The following is a 14,392-nucleotide window of genomic DNA, read 5'->3' as shown; positions in this document are numbered from 1 at the left end:
TGAAAGAAACTCAAGCAGCCTACTCCCTTCAAAACCTGGAAGATGGTGGTCCTGAAATACATATGGTAGGAAGATGTTCTTTTGAGAAATTCCACATATTATTAGGCAAACAGAATTGGAGAACAGAATATATTAGTAAACTCATTTAATCCTTTAGAAATAGTTTATTATTTACTTCCCTAAAATAACAAAACATAATACAAAATGCTATGAACACAGTGAGTAATAATTGGCACAATTTAATTAACTTCAGCTTACCTCCCACTGTCCCCACAGTTCGTGACCCTGGACTGTGTCTATCTCGTCACCGCTGTGCACTTGGTGCTCAGCAGCGCTGGTGGCTCATTGCAAATGGTTAATAAATATGCATTTGCACCAGGCGCTGTGACTTGCTTTTGTAATCCCAGCACTTTGGCGGCCGAGGCAGGCGGATCACCTGAGGTCGGGAGTTTGAGTCCAGCCTGGCCAACATGGTGAAACCCCATCTCTACTAAAAATACAAAAAATTAGCCTGGCATGGTGGTGTGTACCTGCAATCCCAGCTACTCAGGAGGCTGAGGCAGGAGAATCACTTGAACCTGGGAGGCAGAGGTTACAGTGAGCCAAGATCACGCCACTGCACTCCAGCCTGGGCGACAGAGAGAGAGACTCTGTCTTGGAAAAAGAAAAGTGCATTGGATGGGCAGACCAGTGAGATGAATCTTTCCTCCAGGGCAGAATCAGTACTTCACGAGGCTCCTGTGTTTCTGCATGTTTCGCAAAGGCACTGACTTCTCTTTGGTCTCTACTATCTCTGGAGTCTCTTTTCAAGGACGTCTGATTAGTAAACAGCCTTGGAAAACGGCGATAGTGTCTACTTTTGGAGCAAAGGGAAGCTTATATACTGTGTAGTGAGAAAGTCTCCATGTGGAGCAAAGGCCAGCCATGCTTATGCTGATTTTAAAGGGCTGGGGTTCCCTAAGCTTGGGGCTTCTCTACGGTAAGACAATCCCATGTGTGTGCTGCTGTCCTCTGGTCCTCGTCTGCTCCCCTTGTGGGAACCAGGGCTGAGGGAACCCTCATTCAAAGCAACACTGATGCTCTGCCTCGGGCTATTGCTGTGAACAACAAATCGTCCTTTATCTCTGACCCAGGACTCTTACCTCCTGTCTTTTTGCTGTCATCCATGAAGCCGTAGCAAACTAATTTACTAGCTTTCAAGTAGGGTACGATCGCAGACTCTTCTCGATTCTTGTCATATCACAGTTGACGAAGGACACCAGAAATTCTATTTTATGGCAGGAAAAATATGCAAAATAGCGTGTCCTGTTCAAATATTCACAGTTTTCTAATTTTGTGATTACTGCTAGTTCTTGCTTCTCATGTCTTCTTACGTTTCTGCAGTGGGAGCCTCGGCTCTGTCTTTCATGAAGACTTGGGCTGAGGTCTACCATCTTGGTTTCAGCTTTCCTTTTTTCTTTTGTTCTTTCTTTCTTTTTCAAAGACAGAGTCTCACTCTGTTGCCCAGGCTGGAGTGCAGTGGTGTGATCAGAGCTCACTGCAGCCTTGAATTCATTCGCTCAAGCACCTCTGCTGCCTCAGCCTCCCGGGTAGCGGGAACCACAGGCGTGTACCACCATGCCCAGCTAATTTTTAAGTTGTTTGTAGGGCCTGGGTCTTCTTATGTTGCCTAGGCTAGTATCACATTCCTGGACTCAAGCAATCCTCGTGCCTTGGCCTCATAAAGTGCTGGGATTACAGGCGTGAGCCACCACACACAGCTAAGTGAAGAGCTTTAGCATTCAATTGTAATATTTAAGAAAAACATTCAGTGTTCTGATGAGTGCACAAGTTGAGTGGGCAGCTGACTCTGCAACTCTGCCATTTCAGAGTTCAGTTGGTTTGCTGGTGTGGTCTATATTATTTCACATTATTTTGGTTTAGGTTATGTGGCTAAGTGTACAATTCAGAGAAATTTAAGCTCATGAGCAATTTAGGAGGGGATAAAGGTCAAGGGTCAAGCCCTTTCATATACTCCATCTTTCAGTTAGATGCAGAATCAATGAGATTCTAACAAAAATTCCCTAAACACAATTCCTCATCAGCCCCTATATTTTCTCATTTTTTAAAAAATCTGGAAATGGCCTTCTAGATGATTAAGTGAAGGAAGTAGGGCGAAGTTCTGAGGGCGCTCCTGTTTCCATCATTTCCTGAAAGCTGAATCCTAATCTGATCAGACTGGGAGCTCCTCCAGGTGAGCACGGAAAAACAGCAGCAGGCAAGGATTGGGAAGGATTTGGAATCTTCTCCAGACTTGCCGCTGTGCATTCAGGGGAAGGAAAGATAGGAAATCTTGGTGGCTGTGGTAGGGCATTCTTGTGTTGCTGTAAAGGAATATCTAAGACTGGGCGATTCATAAAGAAAAGAGGTTTAATTGCCTCGTTTTTGCAGGTTGTACAGGAAGCATAAAGGTAGCATCTGCTCAGCTTCTGGAGATGCCCCAGAGAGCTTAAAATTACGGCAGAAGGCAGAGTGGGAGCTGGCGTCCCACATGGGGAGAGCCAGGAGCAGGAAAGAGAGGGGAGGAGGGGCCACACACTCCCCAAGGACTGGATCTCAGGAGAACTCCCTACTGTGGGTTCAGCGCCAAGCCACATGGATCTGCCCCCACAACCGTGTGGAACGCCTCCCATCAGGTCCCATCCCCAACCCTCACTGGGGATGACAATTCAACCTGAGATTTAGAAGCGACAACATACAAACTTTCTCAGTGGCTTTTAAAAATTAACCAAATTACATTTAAAAATGCTGGATTTACTTAAGATTATCTTCGGCTAAAATGCTCACACCTGTAAAATAGGCCTATGTTCTTAGAAAACTCAGTTACATCACTCATGATACAGTCAAATATTTTGGAGTGGGTTCAAATGTTATTTCCAATATTCTGCTGAAAATACGAACAAAAGAAAATAAGCTAATACGTTTGCCCTAATGATATGAATACAAGTTATTGAAACAAAATTCATTTTAAGAAAGAGTAAGAGTCTTTCTTTGTTTTTCTTGAATTCCTGTTTTCCGAGCTCTGATCCATGGAGTGCAAGAGAGTACACATTAAAAAAAAAAAAAAAAAAGGCTTCTCTCTAGCATATTTTTATAAAAGTTTAAAGAAAATAGAGAAAAAGATAAGGACACAGAGGGCCCTCCGGTTACAGAGACAAGCACGCACAGATCTTTCACTGATTTGTACGAAGCTTACTCTGCGTGGAAGGTGAGATAAAAGGCACTCTTCACCTTTGGTCAGGGGATCCCAGGCTGGTTCAAGCCCAGGGCTTGCTCCTTTCCTCCGGGTACAGAGGACGGGGTCTCAGGAGAAGGCAGTGGGTGCCCCTCTGTCTCTGCAGCTGTAGACGGCAGACGCGTGGGCTGTGGAGACTCTAGTTTTTACATTTGTCGGCGCAGACGCGGATCAAGACACAGAAAGGCGCTTTGCCTCATCTAACTCTTACAAGCCTCTTCCACATGCTGCTGAGGTTACACAGGAATTCCGCAACCTCTGGTCCTGCCTTGTCATTCACATTCTTTCTCTATAGCATTTCTACCCAAAGTAATCTTTTCTTTAAAAAAAAAAAGTGTTAAATGAAATCCCCAAGTCCTACATACTAGAATTTTATGTGATTATTTATTTGGGTGGAGAAATTAGTACTACACCTGAACCCAAGTAACATTTTATTTTTCTGGGTTACAGTGCTTTTGCGATAATCACTGTATTGTAGTTTCTAAAATTATGTGTCGAATGGGGAACAGAATGGAAAATACAATTGTTTGATTGACTTAAGATTATCTTCAGCGAAAATGCTCACACCTGTGAAATAGGCCTATGTTCTTAGAAAACTCAGTTACATCACTCATGTTATAGTTAAATATTTCGAGTGGGTTCCAATGTAACTTCCCACATTCTGCTGAAAATACAAACAAAAGAAAATAAAGTAATATGTTTGCCCTAATGATACGAATACAAGTTATTGAAACAGAAAATTCATTTTAAGAAATAATAAGAATCATGTTTCTCTTTTCTGCTAGATGCCACACATTTCCCTGAAGGCTACATTGTGTGCTTTCACAAGTTGCTGAAATCAGCAAAATAAAAAATTCTAATAATTAATTTTACATGCATGATTAAGGAAATTGAGTTCTACAAACCTATAGATTCTAAAAATTAATGAACTGCAGTAAAAGCATGCTTTGCAAGAATGAATCATTTAAAATATAGAAGGAGTAAAACACGAACAGGCTTTTTCTAACAAGGTTGTTCTAGGACAATTCCTAGAGGATTTTACGAGGCTATTCAGAAATTCTATGGAAAAATAAGTGATACTTTTTAATCAAGATTTTCAATTATAGTCTCTCATTTACATGCTAGCAGAAAACTTCTTATAACTGATTTTTATTATTCTTACCACTATTATTGAAAATGAAATAAATGTCTTATTTTCAAAATATTTACCTAATTTAAATATAATCAAATAGAAACATGTAAACATTGATAATATATCTTCATAGAAAATGCAATTTTTCTCTTCTTAATGATAAACTTTTAACCAAAGGTTAATTTATGTATCTTCTTCTGTTATTTGACCCTCCCTCCTATGTACCTAGAGCGATAAAGTCAAATAAAGTGCAAGTAGCTATCAGGATGTGAATACTTAATACAAAAAGCTTTGAATCCTACTGCCGAGTTCAAAGCTGAGTAACAGCAATGAAACACGTGATGTCCACAGGCGGCACGCACTCGCCATGTTTTAATGAAACACGTGATGTCCACAGGCGGCACGCACTCGCCATGTTTTTGGTCTTAACGTTTTACAGGAATGCTTTCCTGATCCCCATCTCACCTGCAAAGTCAGGCAGAATTGATCGCCGTGTCTTTGCCTTTATGCCTTATGTTGGTTGTAAATGACCAAAGCCAACTCTGAAACTTTAGGCAGAAAACAAAAGTAGCATCAAGGCCAGCTGGGGTCTTGCTACAGACCAAGGCTGATGTTTTCAGGCCCCACCGGGCGCCCACCACCCTGCGTTTCAACTCCTCAGCAGCCATCGCAAGCCACCCCTATGCCTTTATGACCCCTCAAACTCAAGTTAACAGCAATGCACATCTGAGCGCCTTACTTGGGCTATGAGCCCATGTTGCAACTGCCAAGGTTTAAGGAGAAGAAAGGCCCTCCCTAGGGCTGCCCGGTAGGTAGACCACACTCCTCACCTACCTTAAGAGGTCTCCTCAACAGGAAGAAAGGTGGACGCTCACGAGCTGATGGTCAATGCTACGTAAATTCAACTTTTGCTCAACATTCAGCCACTCTTCTTTCCAAAGTTAAAGTTCAGAGCAGCTGCTTACCCCTGAACTAACACTGCCCTCTCTTATCCACTGAAAGACAGATAACTCAACATTTCATAAGTTGATGGACACAGTGTCAGGTCTCTGGGGAATAGCTACCTAGCCTTGAGTTCAGTCAAAATCTTTTTACATTATGAAACTCACACACTAGATTATAAATGTAATTATCTCCCACATATGCTACATAAAATGGCAGGAAAGAGGCATAAATAAGTATAGCAAATGACTTTAATCACACACACACACACACACCCCACAATGATGCATGAAAGTAAATGAGCCATTGTTGAAATCTCAGTTTTTATGACTCATCCTCAGATCGTGGGAGTCTTTATAACATTTCTCTTCCAGTACGAGTCAGTGCTGCCTTTGTTCTCAAGAAGCCATTTAGATTGTCAGGTTTCTTGATCCACTGACGTGACACAAATTTATATTTCCAGGGACTGTGAGAGTTGGGTGTGGCTCCTGATACAAAGTCCTGGTGGCACCTGTTAACTGTCTACACACTGGACATGGCCATCCAGGACCCTTCCTGGGGGCCTCTCTTTCTCTCGGTTTCTCTTCTTGTCCTTCCTGTGTCATGGAACAAACATGCTTATACTCGCCTTGAGCTGGTCACAAGTGCTCTGTGGTCCAGGCCCAGAATGGGGCCAGAGTCCTCCTGCCATGGGCGTGCACCTGACCACGTGTGATGTCTCTGCTCCTCCCATCAACAGGCAGAGTCTTTCTCTTCACCTTCGTGGGTCTGGGCTGGCCTTAGGACTTGTTTGATGGTTTGAAACTTTGGACTTTAAGCTTTAGGAGGTTCCCTCTCTTGCTGCTCTGAAATTGCCGTGTGAACACGTCCAAGCTGGCTTTCTGCAGATGCCTGACAGAGCAGGACCCAGGTGACCCAACTGATGGCCACTGTCACATCAAACTCCTTAGTGAGGCTCTCTGCGTCCACCCAGCTGTGGCAAACCACTGCACAACTATTGGCATGAGTTACTCCAGACGAGGTGAGAAGGACCACCCAGCTGACCCAACCTCAATTTCTGAGCCACTAAATTGTGAACAAATAAGTTACCTGTTTTCTTGGACCAGGTTTCATACGTATGGCTACTTTATGCAGGAGTGGGTAGCTGGGACAGTTCCTCCCACTCTGGGCTACTTTGGTGACAAGCTCACCCTTAGCACAGACGCCTTCCTCCTTGTGTTGGCTTCCTTTGCACATTGGGAAGCGGTGCGATGTCTCCGGTTGAAGATGCAGAAGAAACCCTATGGCTGTTCATCTCAGCTCCACTGTGGATCCCCTTGGGGGTGATCTGCCTTCAAAGGATGGAGGATTTCCCCAGTTGCTCCCTGCTGCCAGCTGCATTGGTGGCGTCCACACATGCCTGGTTTGGTGGCCATCCCCGTGACGGGTGAATAGGTTGGCCAGTCTGAAGCTGGAGCTCACCTGGGTCCTGAGGCTCTCACAGCAAGCTGCTGCCATCCTGGCCCGTAACAGTGGAGACAGGGACATCTTGGTCTGCACCTCCTCTTGTTATCCAGATTGATAACCAGAGGAAGTTTCACATATCGGCCCACCCCGAGCTAGCTTCAGTGTAACAATGGGGAGAGGTGCCACCAGCCTAGCTCCCCACCCCCAACTGTGTGGGCTTTCGGCACAAAGCTGTGGCCTCTTGCAGAGTCTGTGCCTGCCCAACTCAAGGATGTCGCCCTGGGCAAACCAGGTGTCTGCTGCAGCTCAGAGTACACAAGGGCGACCAGGGGTCTGAGCTCAGGATACACAAGGGTGACCAGGGGTCTGAGCTCAGGGTACACAAGGATGACCTGGGGTCTTCAGGTCATCTCTTACCATGCAGAGAAGAGGGTGGACATTCTTAGTATCAATCATTCTGGTGGCAGAAGCCCCGGTGGGAGGAATGTCCTCGGGACTTGAAAATAAGATGGGCAGGTTTGGGAGGCTGTGAGACTTGCCTGTTTATTGCAAGCAGACTGCCCAGGGTCCTGCACAGGCTGTCCCGGGAGCAGGAGAGCCACAAAGCAGCTCGTTCGCTCACTCCCACACCTGCAGTGCCTGCAGTAGCAGTGGTCATGGAGTGCAAATCCACAGAGTCCCTCAGAGATGACACCGGGAAAGAGGTGACCCCACTCTCGGTCCCAGGAGAGGATTCCTTCTAGCTGCAGCAAGCCGGCCATAGGCAGGGCATGGGGAGTGTTATCTATGAGCACTTGTGTGTAAAAAAAGTGCAAGTTAAAAAAAAAGTACACCTTGGGGAGCCAGGTCTATAGAGCATGGGTGAGGGAAAGGCGATCTGTTCCCTCCTCTGTAACATTTGCTTACAGAGATGGAGATAGTGTGTGTGCAGCCGGAGGCAGGGCAGGGCTGTGGCGGCCAGATGCGGGGGCAGACACAGTGGAGGACGCTGGGCTTTCTCCAGGGTTAACAAGCACTCTCAGGTGGACAGCCCCAGGCGAGAAAGTGACTTTCTTGCAACAGGCAAGCAAGCACCAGGAGTTCTTTGATTTAATACCATAGTTTACTTGATCTCATTTTAAACACTTCAAATTTGTAAAGCAGGAGGTGTCAGATATTCTCCACCCACCAGGAAAGACTGATAGTGATGTGAGCCCTGGAGTCCAGGAATATAGGAGCAAAAGTGGGGAAAGTCTGTAATTACAGTGCTTAATCGTCAAGAAAAAGGAGCTTACCCTACTCCTGAAGAGGGCAAGGGGCGATTCTTCACAGCTTCTCCTTCTCCTGTGTGAAAAATTGAAAAGACAAAGTTAATAACAGGCTTCTCAACCCGCCATGCAGCCCTTGTTCTGGATACTAAAATTAAAATTTCACCAATTTCCCTTAGGTCTTTTTGAGAATTACCCTCAATTGCATTCATATGCATTTCTACTCTGCATTGCTAATGCATTTATTTCCTTATTTGTTTTTAAACTGTGAAGAACGCATAATTTAAGCCTTGCAAAGTGCTTGGCATGCATATGCATTTTGTTCAGACCTTTCTCCTATTTGTGACTATGATTATATGGCTATCAAAAGTAAAAGAAACAGGCAGTGAAAATATAATTGAAGGTCTTAGAACACCTCCATCAGCAAGTCAACAAGCATTATTGAACAAGCAGAGTGATTCTGAATGCATTAAAGTGTAAGTGGATCAAAGTTGGAAATATTTTAGAAAGGTTTGGTTTATTTCTTCACTCCTCTGAAGACCTGAGATGTTTCTCCCCCAAAAAACCCATTACATCCCCGCCCTGAAAATCGCCTCATTTGCACCAGCTGCAAATCACAGGTTGGCTCAGTTTGCACTGCTGAGAGTGAGTTGCTGTCTTTCTTGAGTCCTGGACCAGTGACCATGGATGCGTTAACAGGGGCACTATTTTGCCCTGCAAGACAAACAGCTAATTGTGTCATGAGAGGCCAGCTCATCAGTTGCAGCCTACTGTATTTTTACAGGGAGGAAAATTGATGAGGTGAAGATAGAAATTCTGAAATGTAGGCAATCAGATGCTACATTTCTTGCCATTGTGTTTCTTTCCCTTCTTTCTTTCTTTTTTTTTTTTCCAGTACAAATTTTTCCAGGATTGACTTGGCCATTATTTTCCTTCTTAGTTGAAGAAAGAAAAGATTTTTGGATCTGTAGCAGTGAAGAGAGAGAAAGGGCAGCAAAAGAGGAATGTATTGGGGGGAGCATCAACACAGATTCTGCTTTTCTCAGCCTCTTCTTTGGGTACGTTTTCTCCCTGGACCTACCAAAATAGGAGGAAAAGAACATGTAAACGTGAATGCAAGCATTCTTGGCCTTCTGTGGGTTAAAGCGAATTCTCAAGTTTATTTTCTTATAATTTATAAGGAGATTCCATGAATAGATACAAAATTTTATTTCATTTGCTCTCTGTATAAAGCAGAGAGAAATGTTCTGTATTTTCCTATAGAACTGATTCATTCTGTGACCCTTGTAGTGTCTTAGCGTGTCCTTGAGGGTAGAAATGGATAATAGCTTCATTGTTTGAACTTGGGACAGACATATTCTCTTTGGTTGTACCTTGGAAAGGGTTGAAGAAGATAGATGTACTATTTTTCTATCTTTGATATAATTTGAGTTTTTTGGAAATGCCTGTTCCATTGCATTTTCATACATTTAAAGTTGGGCACTTAATTAGAAGATTTAGACATCAAATTTATGACTAAATAAAAGCATTCTTGGAAGGAATAGACATGGTTACAATTTTAGGTCATTACAGTGCTTGTGTGCCAAATTACCTAGATCAGAAATTCTGATATATTTCTTCACTTGAATTTCATAGATAATTACAAAACATTTCTAGGCTGTTTATCCACAAAATACCAAGCAAATTGTTAACTTTCTCTTCAATTAGTCCTATTAGAATACAAGTTGACTGTGTCATTAGACCTGATTCTGCCACTCCTTTTTAAATGGAAATCTCCACCAAAACCTCAGTTGCAAATCCCATTTCCTAACTGTGTCTTAGTCTATTTATTCAACAAATATTTCTGTAAAATTTTTTCTTTATCTTTGTCATGTTTTTCTCCTTTTTAAATTCTTTATTTTAAAAAAATATTTCAGGAATATTAAATATTATAAGATAAAGTATGTGTCAAATCTTTCTTCAAGGAGTTTAAGGGTAATTTATGGTATTAAATAAAAATGATCATAATTATAATGTAATATAAAAATAAGAAAAATATCCTCTAGTTAGAGACCCAGAATAGGTACGGCTGTATTAATATTTTACAGATTATGTCATTCTGGTTGGGTAGAATGCCTGTTTTGACTGGTGATTACCCAACCATCATCTCCTGTTAAATATTTCAGATGTCAACTCAGGGATGAGGAGTCTTTTTAGTGAATAAGTAGAAAAGATACTTTAATTCTGCTATAACTTTGTGAAAGGAAAAAAAATGGAAAAAAGATCACAATAGTAGGTAGGGCCATGGTATGTCTGTTAGGTGAAAAATGACAATCTGAAACTTGGACAATAATTTGCAGGAAAAGAAAAACTGAAAGCATTTGAATGAGATGGTGACATGGTCATAGCTGTGACTCAGGGTAGAGCTAAAATAAACTTTTTAGTGGAAAATTAAGATTAAGAAAACACTGGTAAAATTCCCATGTTCGTATATAAATACAAATAGATGAGTGCATCTTGAGGCTTTGGAAAAATATACAACTAAGGCTTTTGTTTCCTCTTCAAATTCCATCACTTCTACTGAGATTAAGGCAGTTCGTTTTGATGGGAATAGTTGCATGTGTTCAAGGCATGCAACATTATGACTTGATATAAGTGCACAGTATTCTTGGTGTCATGTTAGAGTTAATGGGTAAACTGACTTAAAAATACAAACATGAATATGAAACACTCTTAGAATTCAAAATATTAAAAAAAATTTAGGTTTATTACTATTGTTTTGCAAAGTAGTCATCATCTCATGCAAGTTAAATAAAGAAGTAAGGCAAATCGAAGGAAGAGAGGTTTTACTTGTGGTTTGTTTCTTGAGTTGGCAATAGAAATAAAGCTATGTGCTCGCTAATGTGATGATTTATAACCTGTTTTCTGTTGAACAATGTAATGTAGTTCTATTTTTCGTGGGATTCTTGGTTTTCTAAATAAAGACCATACTTAAAAATTTTGGATGATGTTTTATATGATTATCTTCTTTTTCTATTTCACTATGCTGCCAAAATATGAGGCATTAAAGAACAACCCACTTAAAAAATACAGTGAAAACCTGATGGTATATGTATGAAAGAAAAATCTTCTGTATTAGCAGGAACAAATGTTTCTGGCAATAAAGTCACAAAAATTAAATCTTAACTATGTGATGTGTTTCATCAAAAGCAGATTTTATTTTGCTAAACTATGTTCTAATTGTTGACTTCCAGAAACACATGGCAGTTGACAAAGGAAAAATAAGAATGAAAAGTACATGCACAATCGTAGTTGATCATTTTAAACCAAGCCTAAGAAAAACATTTTCTATATACATTCTGAATAAGTAAATGATAAATTATAATTATATTGTGTTGATAAATAGAACAACTTAATCTTTAAGTTAGCAATATCATAAAATCTTTTATATTTTTTATATATCATGTTTAATATTTGCCAGTGTTTTAGTTCTATTTCTTATATAGAATAGTCTCCAGATATTTATTTATTACGCCACGAATATAGAGGACTAGTATCTTATTTGTATGTTCACTAAGCCTGTGATTATCACTTTATAATATCCTGCAGAATTTACTTTGCTATGTTACATAATTACTATGCTTTGATGAAATGTAACTGACATCAGTAGAAATGATACAAATCAGATAAAATGAACACCTGCTGGAGGCCACCAATAACATAATGCTCAAGGTGACCCAATGCAATTACTCTGCCCACACGAAGATTTTTATTAGTTCCCATATTATTAGCATAGGTGTAAATAATTATATGGTAAATACTGGCTCATCAGGGATAACAATGCACTAATAAAGTGCTTCAATGATTCATATTTCTTTTCAAAGTGCCCATATTATGGAAACAACTTTAGAAATTCTGAATTACAGTCTTCAATATGCCACTTAACAAGTTTTAAGGAATGTATATAAATTTTTCAAAGGACTGCATTTTTTTTCTTAAGAATAAAACTTTAAAGAATCTGACTGTCTCACGTTGGAGTCTCAATAAAATAGAGCTGGAAGCGAAAACTTACCATGCTAACATTCTAGTGGGGAGTGCAAACCCAGAAAGACAGAGGGGGAAAAAGGGAGGAGGGAGCAGAAACTGGGGAGAGCAGATACAAAGGTGCATTCTCTGGCTGGCCAGAGCTTTGTGACAATCACAGCTCAGTCTGATGAGTGCATTTGCAGAGGGTCGTATGAACTGTGAGCTTCAGGAAGTCCATCTGGGGAGGCGAAGGGAAGTAACTTATTCGTGAACCTCTTCTCTCCCCCACGCTCAAGTTGCTCTCTCCCCGGAGCCTTAATTTTCTTGCATGTTCAAGCTGCACCACCCAGACTTTGCAGGCGGTCCCTAGGAAGTGTGCAGCTCAGCTGCTCATGCATGCTAGTCCCTGGGTGCAGCAGGAGTCCCTGGCCCTCAGCCCTGAGCGTGGGGGTCCCTTGGTCTTCGCACCCAGCTGTGTTCGGCCCCTGACAGTGACTGCTGGGGTCCCAGGGCGCTGCAGGAGAGGAGAGGAAACTGAACCAAGCTGTCTGTATCGGAGCGTCAGAGTCCACCAGTGTCACCACATTGCTCCTCTCCCAAATCCCGCCGACATGTAGCGTTTCTTCTTCTCTTCCAAAGAATAGACTATTTAATTTTTAAAAAGCCCAAAATGTTGTTTTTGAAATTTTAGAAAAACTTATAAATTTAAAAATATGCCCCATCAGTTAATCCTTCTTCAGGACCTTCCAGAGGGGTTTGGATGGGGTTTCCCTTCAGTGAAAGCCGCTGCAAATGAATGGCTAGGAGCACAGTGTCAGTGCTTACGTCCATTGGTAATGATGTGCCCGAGGGGGGACTCTTCGCAGCTGCCTGCGGCGGGCCCAGATGTCCACGTGTGGACAATGGAGATGTTGTGAGCAAAGGCGTCTAAGGGGCAGCTTTGTGGGAGCGCTTGTCTGCACGGTTGCAGGAACATCTTTCATTTCACGCTTTTGTGCAAAATACGTGAATTTTATGTATTTCTTAGTGACTGTGCAAGTTTATTCAAAGGGCTGGTGCTTCGTATTCATTGCTCTTTCTGGGATGTGGCTGCTGTTAAGAGTATTTCTTCAACAGGGAGGAGAAGTCAAAATGCATAATGGGCACTTTAATTTTTTCCACAAAAGGAAAAAGGTCTCAAATATCCAGGAGGCTGATTTGACAGTAGGAGGTTAGATGTTTCCGAGTATGAGTACAGGTGGTGTGGAAGGAAAGGAAACTGACCGATGTGTCCGGACATATGTAATACTCCTGAAGACTAAAGCATAAACTAAATGTACACATCATGGCAATCATTTTACCTTCGCTTTTTGTGAATTTTTATTTGTTAATTTTGCATGAGTTTTGTTTGAATTGGAGGGGCATAGCTGCTCCGGTCCCCCAGATCTCCCTGGAGGAACAGTCTTTTGGCAGTATCAGGTTTTTAAATTTTTTATTTCCATTGGTTTTTGGGGAAGAGGTGGTATTTGGTTACAGGAGTAAGTGTCTTGTGCAACAAAAGCATAATGAAGCCAGAAGTCAGTAACAGGAAAACCTGGAGAATCTGTAAAGAAGTGAAACAGCATTCTTAAACCACCAGTGGCTCAAAAAAGAAATGACTAGAGAAACTGAAATACTTTGAGATGAATGAAAATAAAATGCAAGGTGCCAACATTTATGAGATGCTGTGACAGCGGTGCTCAGTGAAATTTATAGCTATAAATGCTTACATTAAAAAAGAACAATGTCATGTTCACGTCCTCAGCACATATGCAAAAACTGGAAAAATAAAGAGACTAACCTGGCCCCTGTGCAAGGATGACATGCAAATTCGTGAAGTATTTTGTATTTATTTTATTTAAAAAGAAAAAAAGAATGATCTAAAATTAACAACCTAACTTTACACCCAAGTCAGGGGTGTTTCATCTCTCGGTTTCCCTGAGCACATTGGAAGAAGAAGAGGAATTGATTTATATAAAATGATGAAAACAGAAAAAAAGCTGGACTCCGCGTGTACTGCTCAGGAGAGGGTGCACCAAGATCTTACAAATCACCGCTAAAGAACTTACTCAAAAAGGAACTTACTTTTTTCCCAGGAAAAATGACGTTTTATTTTCATAAATACTCCTGCTCTTACTCACACACTGGCCCCACTCTAACCGAATACCACCTACCTGTTCCCTAAAAACCAACGGAAATTTTTTAAAAAGTAAAAAACACCAGGGCCTGCTGGGGGGTGGGGGGACTAGGGGAGGGTTAGCAGGGGGTCTCAGGACTGGGGAGGGATAACATTAGGAGAAATACCTAATATAGAGTATTTCTACATTG

The 14,392-nt window shown here is 41.6% G+C and overlaps 1 non-coding gene across 1 annotated transcript; it reads left to right on the top strand.

The window, feature by feature from the left end:
• Nucleotides 1–13,813: 13,813 nt before the first annotated feature.
• LOC119469161 lies at nt 13,814–13,917 on the top strand. Its single transcript, XR_005197980.1, has one exon. It is a non-coding gene; the product is annotated as a U6 spliceosomal RNA (small nuclear RNA).
• Nucleotides 13,918–14,392: the final 475 nt, after the last annotated feature.

Source organism: Cebus imitator, unplaced genomic scaffold (assembly GCF_001604975.1).
Source record: "Cebus imitator isolate Cc_AM_T3 unplaced genomic scaffold, Cebus_imitator-1.0 Scaffold583, whole genome shotgun sequence".
Taxonomy (NCBI): Eukaryota; Metazoa; Chordata; class Mammalia; order Primates; family Cebidae; genus Cebus; species Cebus imitator.
This window is presented reverse-complemented; position numbering and strand designations above follow the sequence as displayed.